Raw genomic sequence first — 14,381 nt, 5'->3', positions numbered from 1 at the left:
GAAGGAAGGAAGGAAGAAAGGAAGGAAGGAAAGAAGGAAGGAAGGAAGGAAGGAAGGGAGGGAAGGAAATCTCAACAATGACCTTTTCCAGTCTGCCTTTCACATCAGGATTTCCAAGCACTTTACCAGATTATGCATAGGGCCATTTCACTGTTCACTGTATTAGTTATCCAGACAGAGCTTTGGGTATGTCAAGGTACCCGCAGGGTACCATCCAACAAAGCTCTGACATCCCTGTGCAAATAGTCAAACAAATTTGTCCTTGGAAACTTTTTGGCTGCCACGCAATTTAGTCCCCAGGTATTTGTCCTGGGATCTCCCATGTAAGCAATTCTCTAGTAACCCCCTGAGAAGTGCCATTGAATTCATTCTAATTTTTTCTGTTTTCGAGGAGTCTGGATAGCTAATTCACCAGTGAAACCTAAATCATTTATGACCGCCACAAATGGAGTACTTACCTCTGATGTCCTGATCCAAGTCATATGTCTGGCTACTCCAGCACCTACTAATCATTCAGTTCTTTGAATTTTTATTGCATAAGAGTCCTTATCACTCCTTTGGGCATTTTTTTGTATATTAACTTTTCATTGCATCTTACACTTCATTTTTCAGCTGCTGAGGATGATGGATAAACTTACTGAATCATCATCCTAATTTTTGCTTTTGTTTTTTCACTCAGAGTACCCATCACAATGTCCTACACTAAAAGTTCACCCAGTAAGAGTTTATTAGGTTGAATTGAACTTACATTTTGGTAACTCCAGGAACTATAGTCTAATGGGATAAATTTAATGGTAGCATTTCAGACATTGTAGCAGTTGGGCAGCAGAGATCATTTGGGATTAGAAAGACTTTTGGAATCCCCAAATATAGCCACATATATGTGGAATGCTGGCCCTAACTAGTTTAACACTAGTCCTGCCCCAGTTTAGGACTCCGTGTAACATTATCACCCAATATCACACAGGACTGTTCAGTAACAAGAAACCAATTACAAGGTACCAAATTAGAATGCAAGAAGGATTTGGCCTATGAACTCTCACACCAGCAGAGGGCATTTCCCTCTAGCATGCAAGTCTGCTAAGGAAAGCAAATTAGAATGAGAAGATGCCTGATGACTGTTGGATACGAGCTACACAGAGACATTTTCCAAAAAGCTATGGAAAGCAAACGAATGGCCCTTTCCTTCTCTAGAAGGATAAAACCTTGCTCACTTGGAATTGGAATCCCAGTGTTTTGGGAAATGCTTAGGGTGAGCCGATAAATGATTATTCTTCGACACCTTCTGAATTCCATATTTTCATCTTATTTCAAATCTCCCGGTCTTTCCCCTTTGTCCTCAGGGGGACTTCCCTGTCCTGTTATTATTGTCACTCTTACTGAGACTCTGCCTGTTTTTATTCTGGGGAAAATTTCAGTCAAACATTTGTCTGATGGTCCTTTAACTCTTTCTCATACTTAACCTGGAGTCTCCCAAATTTGGAGACTTACTTTTCCCAAAAAAAGTGAGACGATTCTAGGAGTTCATGCTGAAAAGATTCAAACTCCAGGCATCTACTGGGGGGAAAAAAGGCAGTGCTATAAATAATTATCGTGGATCAAAAATAGGCAGATGGTTCTTGTTATTATGATATAGAGGATTATAATTTGGGTGGAGAGAATCCCCAGATGAAGCATGGGGTAAGTGTTGGAGGCATGATAGCACTTCAGTTTTAGCTCTGTGGAACTTAACATGTCATGGTAGTAATAATGATCCCACTTACAAAAAAACTGAGGTACAGAGAGGCTAAATAAGTAATATCACAGCTTGTGATAAAGCTGAGATTTGAACTAAGTTCAGTCTGGCTCAGAAGTTTCTCTGGACTTCTCATTGTTATCTTGGGTCCAAGCGTTGCTGCCTCTCAACTCCAGGAATCAGCAAATGTATTTCCACGGACTAGCTCTTTGTGTTCAGTAGGTTTTTCATCTCTGTCAACAGTGGTTTTAAATTAAAACAAGAAAAATGAGAGTTAGCTGCATGCAATGAATCCTCAGTTTTCTTGAATGTCTTCTCCTCTTGTATATTTACTTTCTTATCCCATTCCTGAAATAAATCAAGTCAACTAAACTTTGCAACACGGTGTGTATGAACTGATCTTCCTACCACCTTGAATGAACTTTCCTTTTCTGGCCCCACCATCCGTCCAATATACTTCTCACTGTGCTTTCTCCCATTCTTCTCTTCTCAGAGGTCTGAATGGCAACTCTTTAAGGCCCTCCTCTTAGTCCTGAAAGTCCTCAGAGGCCCAGGCCACCCCTGGAAGATTTCTGCTCCAAGTTTCCAGTTTCCAATAATCCCAACATCTTGCCTTTGTGTCCTAAAAGTGACAATTGCCTTATGCTGTCAATACCTCTGTGATACATCAGGATTCCCGTTTAACTATTTAAGTTCTCTGTCTTGGGCCAGGCATGGTGGCTCATGCCTGTAGTCCCAGCAATTTGGGAGGTGAGATGAGAGGACTGCTTGAGGCTGGGAGTTCAAGACCAGCCTGGTCAACATAGCAAGATCTCATCTTTAAAAAAAAAAATTAATCTTCTATCCTGTTTAGCCAATTTTTTATTTTAAATTCTGTCTGTTAAAATAACTGATACCTGTTTTTATGGCAGCATCCTAATTGATACAGTAATGGTTATTAAGAATTGGAATTCTCTGCCTTCCTCTGGCTCACATGTCTTCCTGTGGCATCTGAAGTATGTGATATTACCTGTCCATCTAAATACAATCAGCACAATGTCATCAATACCGTGGACTAGTGTGCTGTTCTTTGGAACGTCAAAATAATCAAAATATCTGCAGATACAATATGGCAGACAGTAAGAGAGTTGACATGGCCCTGTGCATACACTAAGAAAGTATACTCTTTGCCCTGTCAGGAAAAAGCAAACTCCTTCTGGCAGTCTTTCAAATTGGTGTAGAGGAAATAGCATTTGCTGGGTCAATCACTTCATACCCAGTTCCAGGGGATGCAAGGTTTGTATTAGTAAAAATAGTATATCTGGAACAGATACTGCAATTGGATTTACCATCTGATTAAGTTTATGAAAATCTGCAGGCATTTTCCAACATCTAGCTTTCTTTTGCACAAGCCAAATAGGCAAAATAAATGTGAATATGTCGAATGTCACCACTCTTGCATCTTACAAGTCTTCTTAAAGGACCTTGAGAGACTTTTGGAAAAAGGCTTAGAGGAAGACTTAGAGCATATACTTGTAACTATGTGCGATGTGTGTGTGTGTGTGTGTTTAAATCAAACAATAATTCTATCTTATGAGCATCTACTATATATGGGGCATTGAGTAAAAAATGGAAAGATCATAAGACAAGGAAGCTGCCCTCAAGGTGTGATTTTTTTTGATGGACATGATTGACGAGTAGAAGTAAATATACACAGATAAATTGCAACACAGTCATTAAGTGGCATAATTGAGTACCAAATTAAGTGACAAGGAACTTTTTGTTTGTTTGTTTGAGATGGAGTTTTGCTTTGCCCAGGCTGGAGTGTAATGGTGCAATCTCTCCTCACCACAACTTCTGCCTCCCAGGTTCAAGTGATTCTCCTGCCTCAGCCTCCATAGTAGCTGAGATTACAGGCATGCACCATCACCCCTAGCTAATTTTGTATTTTTAGTAGAGATGGGGTTTCTCCATGTTGGTCAGGTGGCTCTAGAACTCCAAACCTCCAGTAATCTGCCCGCCTCAGCCTCCCGAAGTGCTGGGATTACAGGCGTGAGCCACCGCTCCCAGCCAACAAGGAGTATTTTATACAACAATGGCACAGATTACATCTTAACAACTTGAGTTTGGGCCTTTTCCCAAAACTGGACAAAAGCTTTAAACTCCTCAAAGGCAGCACAGTCTTGCTTTTATTACTTTGCCCTTTGGAATAGGGACTGACTTCAGCACTGATCTCAGACCAGAAGCTCTGTGCCTGGTGATCTGATTACTGTCTCAGATGTTTCCACTCTTTTAATGAGGCTTCAGTCTCCCATTTAAAGAAGAAGGAGGAGAAGAGGAAGAGGAAAGAAAAGAAGAAGAAAGAAGTAAATAGAAGGCTTTAAATATGCTCTGCACTGGAAGTCACAAGTAGGGGTGTTTATTAACCTTAGGCAAAGATATCTTTAATAAAATGTTCCTTATTCCTGGTTCACCCAGATAAAAGCAGATCAAAAAACCCAGTACAAAGAAAGCTTGTAGAAAATATGAGATAAACTTTTGGCTATGTCTTCTATCAATTGCCTGGGGCTCTTGACACTATATTTAGCCTCCTGAATTCAAGTCCATGCCATAAATACAGTAACTAAGAGGAGGAGTCTGATGTAACTGACATACAGGCTGCTGAGTATCTTTGAAGGGTATAATTCACACATCAATACTAGTCAGTCTCATTTTTCTGCGTCACTCATTCTCCAGGGACAATTTTAAATCATCTGTGGGTAGACAGTTCAGCCAACTAAAATTTAAAATGTTCATAAAATAGCTCCTTTGCAAATAAAACCAATGCCCATAAAGACATCTTATTCTCCTTTTAGGGTCTCTTTCTCTCTCTTTGCTTCCTCCTTTAGCACATAGTAATAGTCATTCATCCCAGAATGGGCTGACCAGATCCTGATTATGTACTCATATCTTCGGAAAATGTTTAGTGACCGTTGCCACACACCAGGCGTTTATGCTGAGCTCTAGGCATACAATGATGATCAACACAGGGCTCCTGATCTCAAGAAAACCATAGTGTAGAGAGAATACAGATACATAAGCAGTCAATATTCAATCTGAGATAGGAAAGCACTAGAACAGTAGGGAAGCACCAAGCCTGGTCATAGAACAATTAAATGCTACTAGGCAGGTGTATTAGTCTGTTCTCATGCTGCTAATAAAGACATACCAAAGATTGGGTAACTTTTAAAGGAAAGAGGTTTAATGGACTCACAGTTCCACATGGCTGGGGAGGCTTCACAATCATGGCAGCAGGCAAATGAGAAGCAAAATCACATCCTCAATCATGTCATGGCAGCAGGCAAGGGAGGGTGTGCATGAGAACTGCCCTTTATAAAACCATCAGATCTCATGAGACTTATTCACTCATGAGAGCAGCACAGGAAAGACCTGCCCCCATGATTCAATTACCACCCACCTGGTCCCTCCTATGACGTGGAGATTAGGGGAGCTATAATTCAAGGTGAGATTTGGATAGGGACACAGCCAAGCCATATCAGCAGGAATCAGAGAAGGCCTCCTAAAGATAAAAAGAATTTAATGACAGCCTTTTATTCAACAAATATTTCCTGAGCACCTACTCTGCATAAGCACTGTTACGGACCCTAAGGAGAGAGTGAAAAATAAGACAAAAATCCCTGCCCTAGGAGGGCTTATTGAAAGAGATTGACAAAAAAGAAAACAATAATTACATAACACAGCTTTAGGTAATGATAACTGCTAAAATCAGCTAGAGCAAAGCAAATAAAGTAAAGAAAGAGGCCATAAAATAAAATACTGTGCATTTTATTTAAAAGTTTAAAACTAAAGGAATAGAAAATGATAAAACAGGAACAGTCATTTTGAGTGGGAGGCATTCAAGCATAAAATGAAGTCAAGTTAAGAAAGTCAACCATTGGTTCTTTTTATTTTAATTTTTAGAAATGGTCTCTTGCTATGTTGCCCAGGCTGGTCTCAAACTACTGAACTAAAGCAATCCACCCACCTCAGTCTCCTGAAGTGCTAGGATTGTAGGCGTGAACCACCATGCCTGGCCAACCATTTGCTATTTATTGCCAAATGGTGTCTGTAACAAACCATCAGGAAGCCTCTGTGAGGCACAACACTGAGCTTCTACTTCCCACATGTTTAGGGAGCTTGGCTGGGCAGCTCTGCTGATCTTGGCTGGGCGGCTCTGCTGATCTTGGCTGGGAGGCTCTGCTGATCTTGGCTGGGCTCACTCACAAGTTAGTGACGAAAACCAATGCAGCCAGAGCAAAACAGACACAGGGGAGAACAACTTGAGGCTAGAGGGGGTGGCAGGAGCTAGATTAACATACGGAATGATAAAGAATTGGAGTGTGAGTTAAGGTGTGATGGGAAGCTTTTAGAGGTTTTTGAGAAAGGAAGAGGCATGATGTGATTATCATTTGAAAAAGATCAGCTTTGTAACTACAGGATAGGTCATAGTGAGTCAAGAGTGGAAATGACCAGCTAAGGGACCTTTATTACTATAAAGGCAATATTTTGGCAATAAGTGTTGGTGGCTCAGACCAGTGAAGGCAGAGGTGATGGAAATAGCCAGATTTTTTTTTTAACATACAGACTCTCATTCTGTCACCCAGGCGGGAGTGCAATGGTGTGATCTTGGCTCACTGCAACCTCCACATCCCGGCCTTCAAGCAATTCTACTGTCTCAGCATCCCAAGTAGCTGGGACTACAGGCACCCACCTGCCACCGTGTCTGGTTAATTTTTATATTTTTAGTAGAGATGGGGTTTCACCATATTGGTCAGGCTGGTCTCGAACTCCTGACCTCAGGTGATCCACCTGCCTTAGCTTCCCAAAATGCTGGGATTATAGGCTTGAGTCACTGGACCCAGCAGGAAATAGTCAAATTTTTAAAACTATTTTGAAAATACATCCAGCAGATCTTAGAGGTGGACTGCAGGTGGGTCATAAGAGAGAGGATAATCCAGTCCTAGAAGTGGATTCTGTAGGCTGGGCTTGCCAGGCACTCCTGCAGCAACATATAATAGATTTCCCTGGTTGCCCCCAGAAAGTTGCCCAGAGAAGTTGCCCTGTTCTGCCACTCTGACAGCTGTCACCAGCAGTTTCAATATAAGATGGCCTATTCTTGACCCCTGGCTGCCAGTGGGACCCAAAAAGATGTGAGCAGGCTCAAGGCTTGGCAGTCTCATGCTTGAATCCAGTCTCTCCCAGCTACTAGCAGTGTGGGCTTTGCAAAGCTTCACCTCATTCAGTCCCAACTTCCTAATACAATCTATAATACAATAAATTAGGGGTAAAACAATTGACTTCTCGGGTCTGTCGTGAGGGCTAAGTTAGAAAACTCTATAGACAAGCACCTACCAGGATGCCTACACTCCCCCACACTGGATACCATCATCATGTGAATGAAGGCAGTGATCTCCAAGAATTAGTAGTTCTATGAGCTGTTAATAAGTGCTTGCTGGAAAAATGTTTCTGGCAACAAGTACAATTATGAAATACCATGTTCAAAGGTCTCTACAATAGGAGTTTCCAGAACCTGCAATTGGCTGAAGATGTGCCGTAATTCTCCATGAGAAGGAAGAGAGTATGCAAATGCAAATTTTCTAAATGTTTCTCAAGTATTTTCATAGGACCCTTATTTTCTTAAATATCTCTTGCAATGACTTGGATGTTTCATATCTTGGACAATAGTGATATAAAAACTTTGTCTTTTGTTGTTTTTTGTTTCTGGGTTGTTTTGTTTGTTTGTTTTTTTGGTTTTTTTTTTTTTTTTGAGACAGGGTCTTTCTCTGTCACCCAGGTTGGAGTTAGAGTGTAGTAGCACAATGTCAGCTCACTGCAATCTCCACCTCCTGGGTTCAAGTTATTCTCTTGCCTCAGCCTCCTAAGTAGCTGGAATTACAGGTGCCTACCACCATACCTGGCTAATTTTTTGTACTTTTAGCAGAGACAGGGTTTCACCATGTTGGCTAGGCTGGTCTTGAACTCTTGATCTCAAGCGATCCACCTGCCTCAGCCTCCTGAAGTATTGGGATTACAGGCATGAACCACCCCACCCGGCCAATATAAAAGCTTTTTATGTCAAGCCCCAAGTAAATGTTTAGCAAGAATAACCACTGACCCACTTGCCCTCTCTGAAGGGAAGTGGGTGTAACAGGATCCAGTTCTAACTTTCAGAGCTGCCAGGAGTGGCAGTTCAGAAGAGTGGAATCTGAGGTCACGTCTAAGAGGCCAAATTTCGGGGGGAAAATGCTTGAGCAACATGGAACAGAGAGAAGAAGGCAAGCAGGGAGTCCAGCGTTGGAGGCCAGAGAGCAGAGGTGGAAAACCAGAATCCCAAGGTAGAAACAGGACAACCAAAGAGAAGAGGGAGAATGGAGAGGATGTTTAAATAGAGGCCAGTAAAAAGGAAGGAAGTTCAACCTTAGTTCAAAGCAAATATTGTGACCATGTGAATGTGGCTTTCTTCCTCCTATCCTTGGCATGTTCTAACTGGGCTAGGGGCAGGGCCTAAAGAGGCAAGTTCTCGTTAGATAATTGGGATATTCGCATGGACTTGGCAACTGGACAGAAATGAGTTGGTGCGCAAGGTATCTCTTTTGGAGTACCAAATATGTAGAGGCCTCAGGGAGAGGCTAGGGGAGGTGGGGTCCAAGTAGGAATGCTCAGAGGAGGCCATTGAAGGACCCCAAAGATGAATGACTTGTTTCTCACTATTGTGCGGGATTAGCCCTACTTGGCCTGAAGCTCTAACCTCTTGCTATAGGTCACATGTTCACAGAGGAGCCCTGTGCAGGACCCTCAGTATCTCTAAGATACCCAGGACTTTGAAGTTCCCAAAAGACACAGCCACATCTCTGTTCTGCCCTCCTCTTCATGTTCAAACTTCCATTCCTCCATTTTAAGCATATTCTTGGCCAATCTAAGAATACACAAAAATCAATTTTTAAAAATATCATGAGCCAGGAATTTGGCCTCTACTCATCTGTTTCTTTGGCAAAGTTTCCCAACACGTTGTCATCAACCAACTCACCACTCTCCTGAATCAGTCTTTTTCTCTGACTGCTGCGTGTATGCTTTTAAAAGAATGTCTGCTATCACTGCATCAGCTCTATTCCACTCAGTCAAATCCTCATAACTGGATTTGGCTGACATGTGTCGAGCACTCTGTAATTGTCAGGCATTGAACAATGCTCTGACATGCTTTACTTAATTTATTTAGTTCCCTCATCCCCACAACAAACTTAAAAGGAAAGGGGGTAATATTTTTTTCCAGTTTCACTGATGAGAAAACTGTGAAGTTGGGCAAAACCCAAGTTCTCACAGAGTAAGTGCCTGAGCTGGGATTCTAACCCAGATCCAAGTGCACAACCTTACACAGGGTGTTAGATAAGAAATCCTAGTCTAATTCCAATACTGAACTGGGAATCTGGAGCTGTGAGTTCCAGTTCCGATTTTACAATTTGTTTTCCAGTGGCAAAGTCTCTCACTGGGCTCCATTCTCCCTTAAAACAGAGGCATGGAATTATGAGATGCATACCAAAAGCCCTTTCAGTGACAGACTAGCCTATATCTATAAATTATAACAGTCATTAGTCCCTGTGCTTATTTTTTCTAAATTTAATGCACAGATAAAAGGTCACGCATTACATTTTTCTTTCAGAAACATTTGCAACAAAAGTGATATGAATTGGCTGATTGGGATGACTCCACCCCAATCTCATCTTTAATCGTAGCTCCCATAATTCCCATGCATTGTGGGAGGGGCCCAGTGGGAAATGATTGAATCATGGGGGTGGTTTTCCCCATACTGTTCTGGTGGTAGTGAATACGTCTCATGAGATCTGATGATTTTATAAGAGGTTTCCCCTTTTACTTGGCTCTCTTTCTCTCTTGTCTGCCGCCATGTGAGACATGCCTTTCACCTTCCACCATGATTGTGAGGACTCCCCATCCACGTAGAACTGTGAGTCCATTAAACCTCTTTTTCTTTGTAAATCATCTAGTCTCAGGTATGTCTTTATCAGCAGCATGAAAATGGGCTACTGCATATAGATTTCTGACTTTTTTCCTTCTATTTAGTGTTTTGAGGCAGTCTGGGGCATTTCCCTAGATTCTTTTCATTCTGTGCTTTCATTCCCAGAATCCATCTCCCTTCCCCAAAGCACTCTCATTTCCTTGAGGGTGACTCCTATTCTGCCCTGTGGGGTGTGGGGCAGGCTCTTGGCAGTGGGGTACTTCTGGGCACCTGCCTCCCTCCACAGACATGGAGGGGTGCCTTCATTTACCCTAGACAGCCAGGACTGGGCATGACACCATACCAGAGTCATTCCAAATTCTGGGAGATGCAATTCAAGTTGAGATTTGGGTGGGGACACAGTCAAACCATATCAGGACCTTTTGGGAATATACTGCATGCTGGATTCTCCACTAAGCAGAGCTCTAGCTGCTGTAGTTGTAGAATTCCTGCCCTCAAAAAATACACATTATAGTGAGGGAGAAGAGGAAGAAGAAAGATGCAATAAATGCATGAATACATGCACAAATAGGTAAGCAAACAAACAAACCAATGAAGTAATTTAAAATAAGTGTTATAAAGAAAATAAAACAGGGTTATGGGCAAGACAATGACAGTGGGGAGACAGGTTGCTACTGAACTGGGCTGATCAAGGAACAGCTCTCTGAGGAGGTGATGTATAAGCTCAAACATGCAAAAATGCAGAATGAAGAAAACACATCACATGTTGGGGATACAGCTGGATGTGGGGTACTCGTATCAGGAGGGTAGGAGAAAGCATGAAAAAAACTGCTACTTAAGGAGAACACATGGACACAGAAAGGGAAAAAACACCACTGGGACCTGTGTATGGTGGCAGGGGGTGGGGTGGGAGGGAGAGCATCAGGATAAATACCTAATGCATGTGGGGCTTAATACCTAGGTGATGGGTTGACAGGTGCAGCAAACCACCATGGCACATGTTTACCTGTGTAACAGACCTCCATGTCCTGCACATATATCCTGGAATTTAAAATTATCTGGTTCCACAGCAAAGAGCGTGGATATTATCCAATGGGCAACAGAGACCGCTGCGGGGTTTACAGCAACACAGGGATAGATTTGATTTCTGTCTTAGCTGTACGGTGCTTCTTCCCAAAGAAATCACTAGGCATTTGGGCCTGGGTTTGGAAATTCCTCTCAAATTCTTCTACACTGGAAACACTTAAATAATAAGCAGTGGGCAAACAATGAAAACTGTGTCTGATGTTTGTCAACACAACATGGTATGTCCCTGATTATATACCTGCCCAAGACTCTGAAGCCAGACTTACACAGAAATAACCACAAAAGTCACAGGCAATGAGATCTATGGAACATGCTGAAATCGGAGAGGTCCCTTATCATCCTCAGAGGACATTTGACAGGGGTGTGGCTGGCTCCTTCAGCCACCCTGCTGCTCAAACCCCTAGAAGGAGCATGCAGGCAGGCAGGTACAGAGGCCACTTTTGGTCTCCGGCCCCATAGCAGCGTCTAGGAGTGGGTGTCTGAGATCTCCAAAACCCAAGTGGGTATAGGTTACAGTGTGCTCTTTCAGCTTTGCTGTCTGCAGACAGCTTGTGTTAATCAGCTCAATTAGACACTCTGCCTTATCACAAGGGCAGAGGGGCAGTGTGACAGCTTTCTGTATCCCAAGTTTTTGCCCAGTGTACTGAAAAAATCAAATCACCTATGGACCTGAAGGATGCATGCAAGGGTTTATTGAGTGGTGGATGTGGCTCTCAGTGAGATGGATCGGAAGTGGGAAGGGGGGATGGAGTGGGAAGGTGATCTTCCCCTGGAGTTGGGCTGCTCAGCAGCTGGACTCTCCCCTGACTACCCCTGGTTAATTCCCATTCTCTCTTTCTCTGCCATGTTGCTCTGATATTGCTGGTCTGCTGGTGTCTGCCGCTATGTTTCTCTGCTCCTCTGGACATTCAGCCACTTGTATGTATGCCCGCTGAGGTCTCAGGTTTATATGGACACATGAATAGGGCGTGGCAGGCCAGAGTGGTCTTGGAAAATTTGGGCACAAAAACAGGAGTGCCTGTTCTCACTTAGGTCCATGGGCACAGGCCTGAAGGTAGAGTTCTTGCCAGGGACCCTGCCCTTCTTTTCCCAGCACTGGCCTCCCCATGTCCCACACACTGTATCAATACCTAATAGTATTTGGTTTCAGAAAGACATATAAATCAATTAAAGAGCATAAGAATCCCACCTATCCATACCCACTCTGCAGAATGTAGAAGAAGGGGTGCTGCAGGCTTCTAGGAAACTGAGAAGCTTCCTCATCAGGGGAGAAAATAGTCTTCTGGGCTAGATGGTGTGAACCTGGTGTCACCTCCCTGCTGTAAGTGTCCTAAAAGCCAGAACACAGGTATCAGGAGCTATAAAGGCCCATTTCTTTAAGCAAAGGACTTTCCATTTAAGGCAGAATATCAACAAGTTTAAAATGTGCAGTTTATTCAACGTCTGCATTGCACACACATAAGTTTCTCTTACCCCTCTCCCTCCCTCCTCTTCCTCCTCTTCTCTTTCCTCTTTTATTCACCTTTCGAAAATGTAAAGACCATTCTTACCTTCCTGGTTGGCCACACCAAAATAGTCTGCAGGTTGGATTTGGCCCAAAAACCATAATTTGCAGATCCCTGAGTTGGAGTCTCAGAATTCCTGGGGGAACAGATATGATCATTTTACTCACACTAATAAATTCTTCTTCCGTGGCATATGCTGTTTATCTGTGTCACCCAATATTGGATATTATTTTTACTTTTCATTTTTATCTGAATACCATTTGAATTTTTGTTGAAGACAAACAAATTTTGCTAGGAATTTTTATTCATTTCTTTAACCATTCCAAAAATATTCCATCTTTTAAGAGTTTGAAAATGGAGTCCATAGCCCCAGAGCAATAAAATATTGTACTATGCCTTGTTTACTGCCTTGTGAAGGGGCAGCCTGGCTGTATCATATCATATAAGGTAGGCAGGTCACATCAGACTCTCAGCACACTCAGACTACTGTGTTCTAGGGATCACAGTTGGCCTGTGGCCTTCTGAACCTGGGCAAAAATGAGCCTTATCATTTTGGGGTTATCCTGAATATGTCAAACGAAGAGATTATCTTAAACCTAAGAATTGGTCTGTGATTAAGTTCCTATTTTGTCAGATTTGTCCTTTGGCACCAGGGATGATATTAGCCTTCTATTTGCTTTGTTTGGTGAAGCAAGAATTTGTCCTTCCCAGTTGCAAGCAGCGGAAGAGAGTTAAGAGAGAATCTATAGGGAAGTGGGAAAGGAAGACCATCAGGGGAACACACCTCACCTTATTTACAGAAAGAAACCCTCTCCTCTGAATATAATATGTAAGAAATGCTGTTGAAGCGCAACTTCTTTATTTTTTTATTTTTTGTGAGACAGAGTCTCACTCTGTCGCCCAGGCTGGAATGCAGTGGTGCCATCTCGACTCACTGCAACCTCTGCCTCCTGGTTTCAAGCGATTCTTGTGCCTCAGCCTCCTGAGCAACTGGGATTACAGACATGTACCAAACCCCCTATCCTTCCCACACTTTGCATTCCCCCATATCCCCCACCCCAGCTAATTTTTGTATTTTTAGTAGAGACAGGGTTTCACCACGTTGGCCACGCTGGTCTTGAACTCCTGGCATCAAGTGATCCATCCACCACGGCCTCTCAAAGTGCCAGGATTACAGGCATGAGCCACTGTGCCTGGTCTTGAAGTGCAATTTCTATAACCAGCTTACAAAATGGTGTCCCAGTTCTGGGCCTTTTTCTTCAGTGAAGCTACATAAAACCTCTTCCCTGCAATAGGATTAGGACAGCGCTTCTGCTGCTTGTCAGAGAGATCCAAAAGAGAAACGAAGAACAGCAGCTAGCATTTGTTGAGCACTTACCAGGTGCGAGACCCTGTCCTGAGCAGAGATGAGGAAACCAAGGCAGGGAGAAGTTACCTGCCAGAAGTCACACAGCTGAGGGGACAGAGACAGGTCATGAACCCCAGCACTTCAGGTCCAAAACCCACCTTATCAATCAACTCAGGAATTCTAGGTGCTAATTTCGAGAGGTTGCTAGATGGCCCCTGTAAAGCAATTCCCACTGCGTCGGAAGGCTGAGCAGCCAACAAGGCTGGGCAAGGCTGCCTCTCGCCAGTCCCACATAGGTCTACGCTCCGTCCTCCCAGCAAGGCAGTCCTAGCAAGGCTGATGGGCAAGCTGCCCTGGGCAGTTAGAACCCCCAAATCAGCAAACTTGCCAGTCATACATACTTGCCCTTTGCTTACTTTGTCCCCCTTCCCCTGGGAACATGGAGATACCTTTTGAGTCAGAAGAAACAAAGCCTGAAGTATATAAATTTCAAATATCGTCTGAGAGCTTTTACCCAGCCATGTCAGTTCTGGCTCCCACCACATAATCCCAGTAAATTGAGAAGGCCTGACCTCACAGATCCACCGCACTTTGCCCACAAAACACCTTCCCAGATGATTTTCCCTCCAACTGTCCCTTTCCTGGTACCTGGTATCCATAATTGTTTTCTTTTCTTTTCTTTCTTTTTTCCTTTTTTTTTTTTTTTTTTTTTTTTTT

The sequence above is a fragment of the Cebus imitator genome, unplaced genomic scaffold (assembly GCF_001604975.1).
Source record: "Cebus imitator isolate Cc_AM_T3 unplaced genomic scaffold, Cebus_imitator-1.0 Scaffold57, whole genome shotgun sequence".
NCBI lineage: Eukaryota > Metazoa > Chordata > Mammalia > Primates > Cebidae > Cebus > Cebus imitator.
This window is presented reverse-complemented; position numbering follows the sequence as displayed.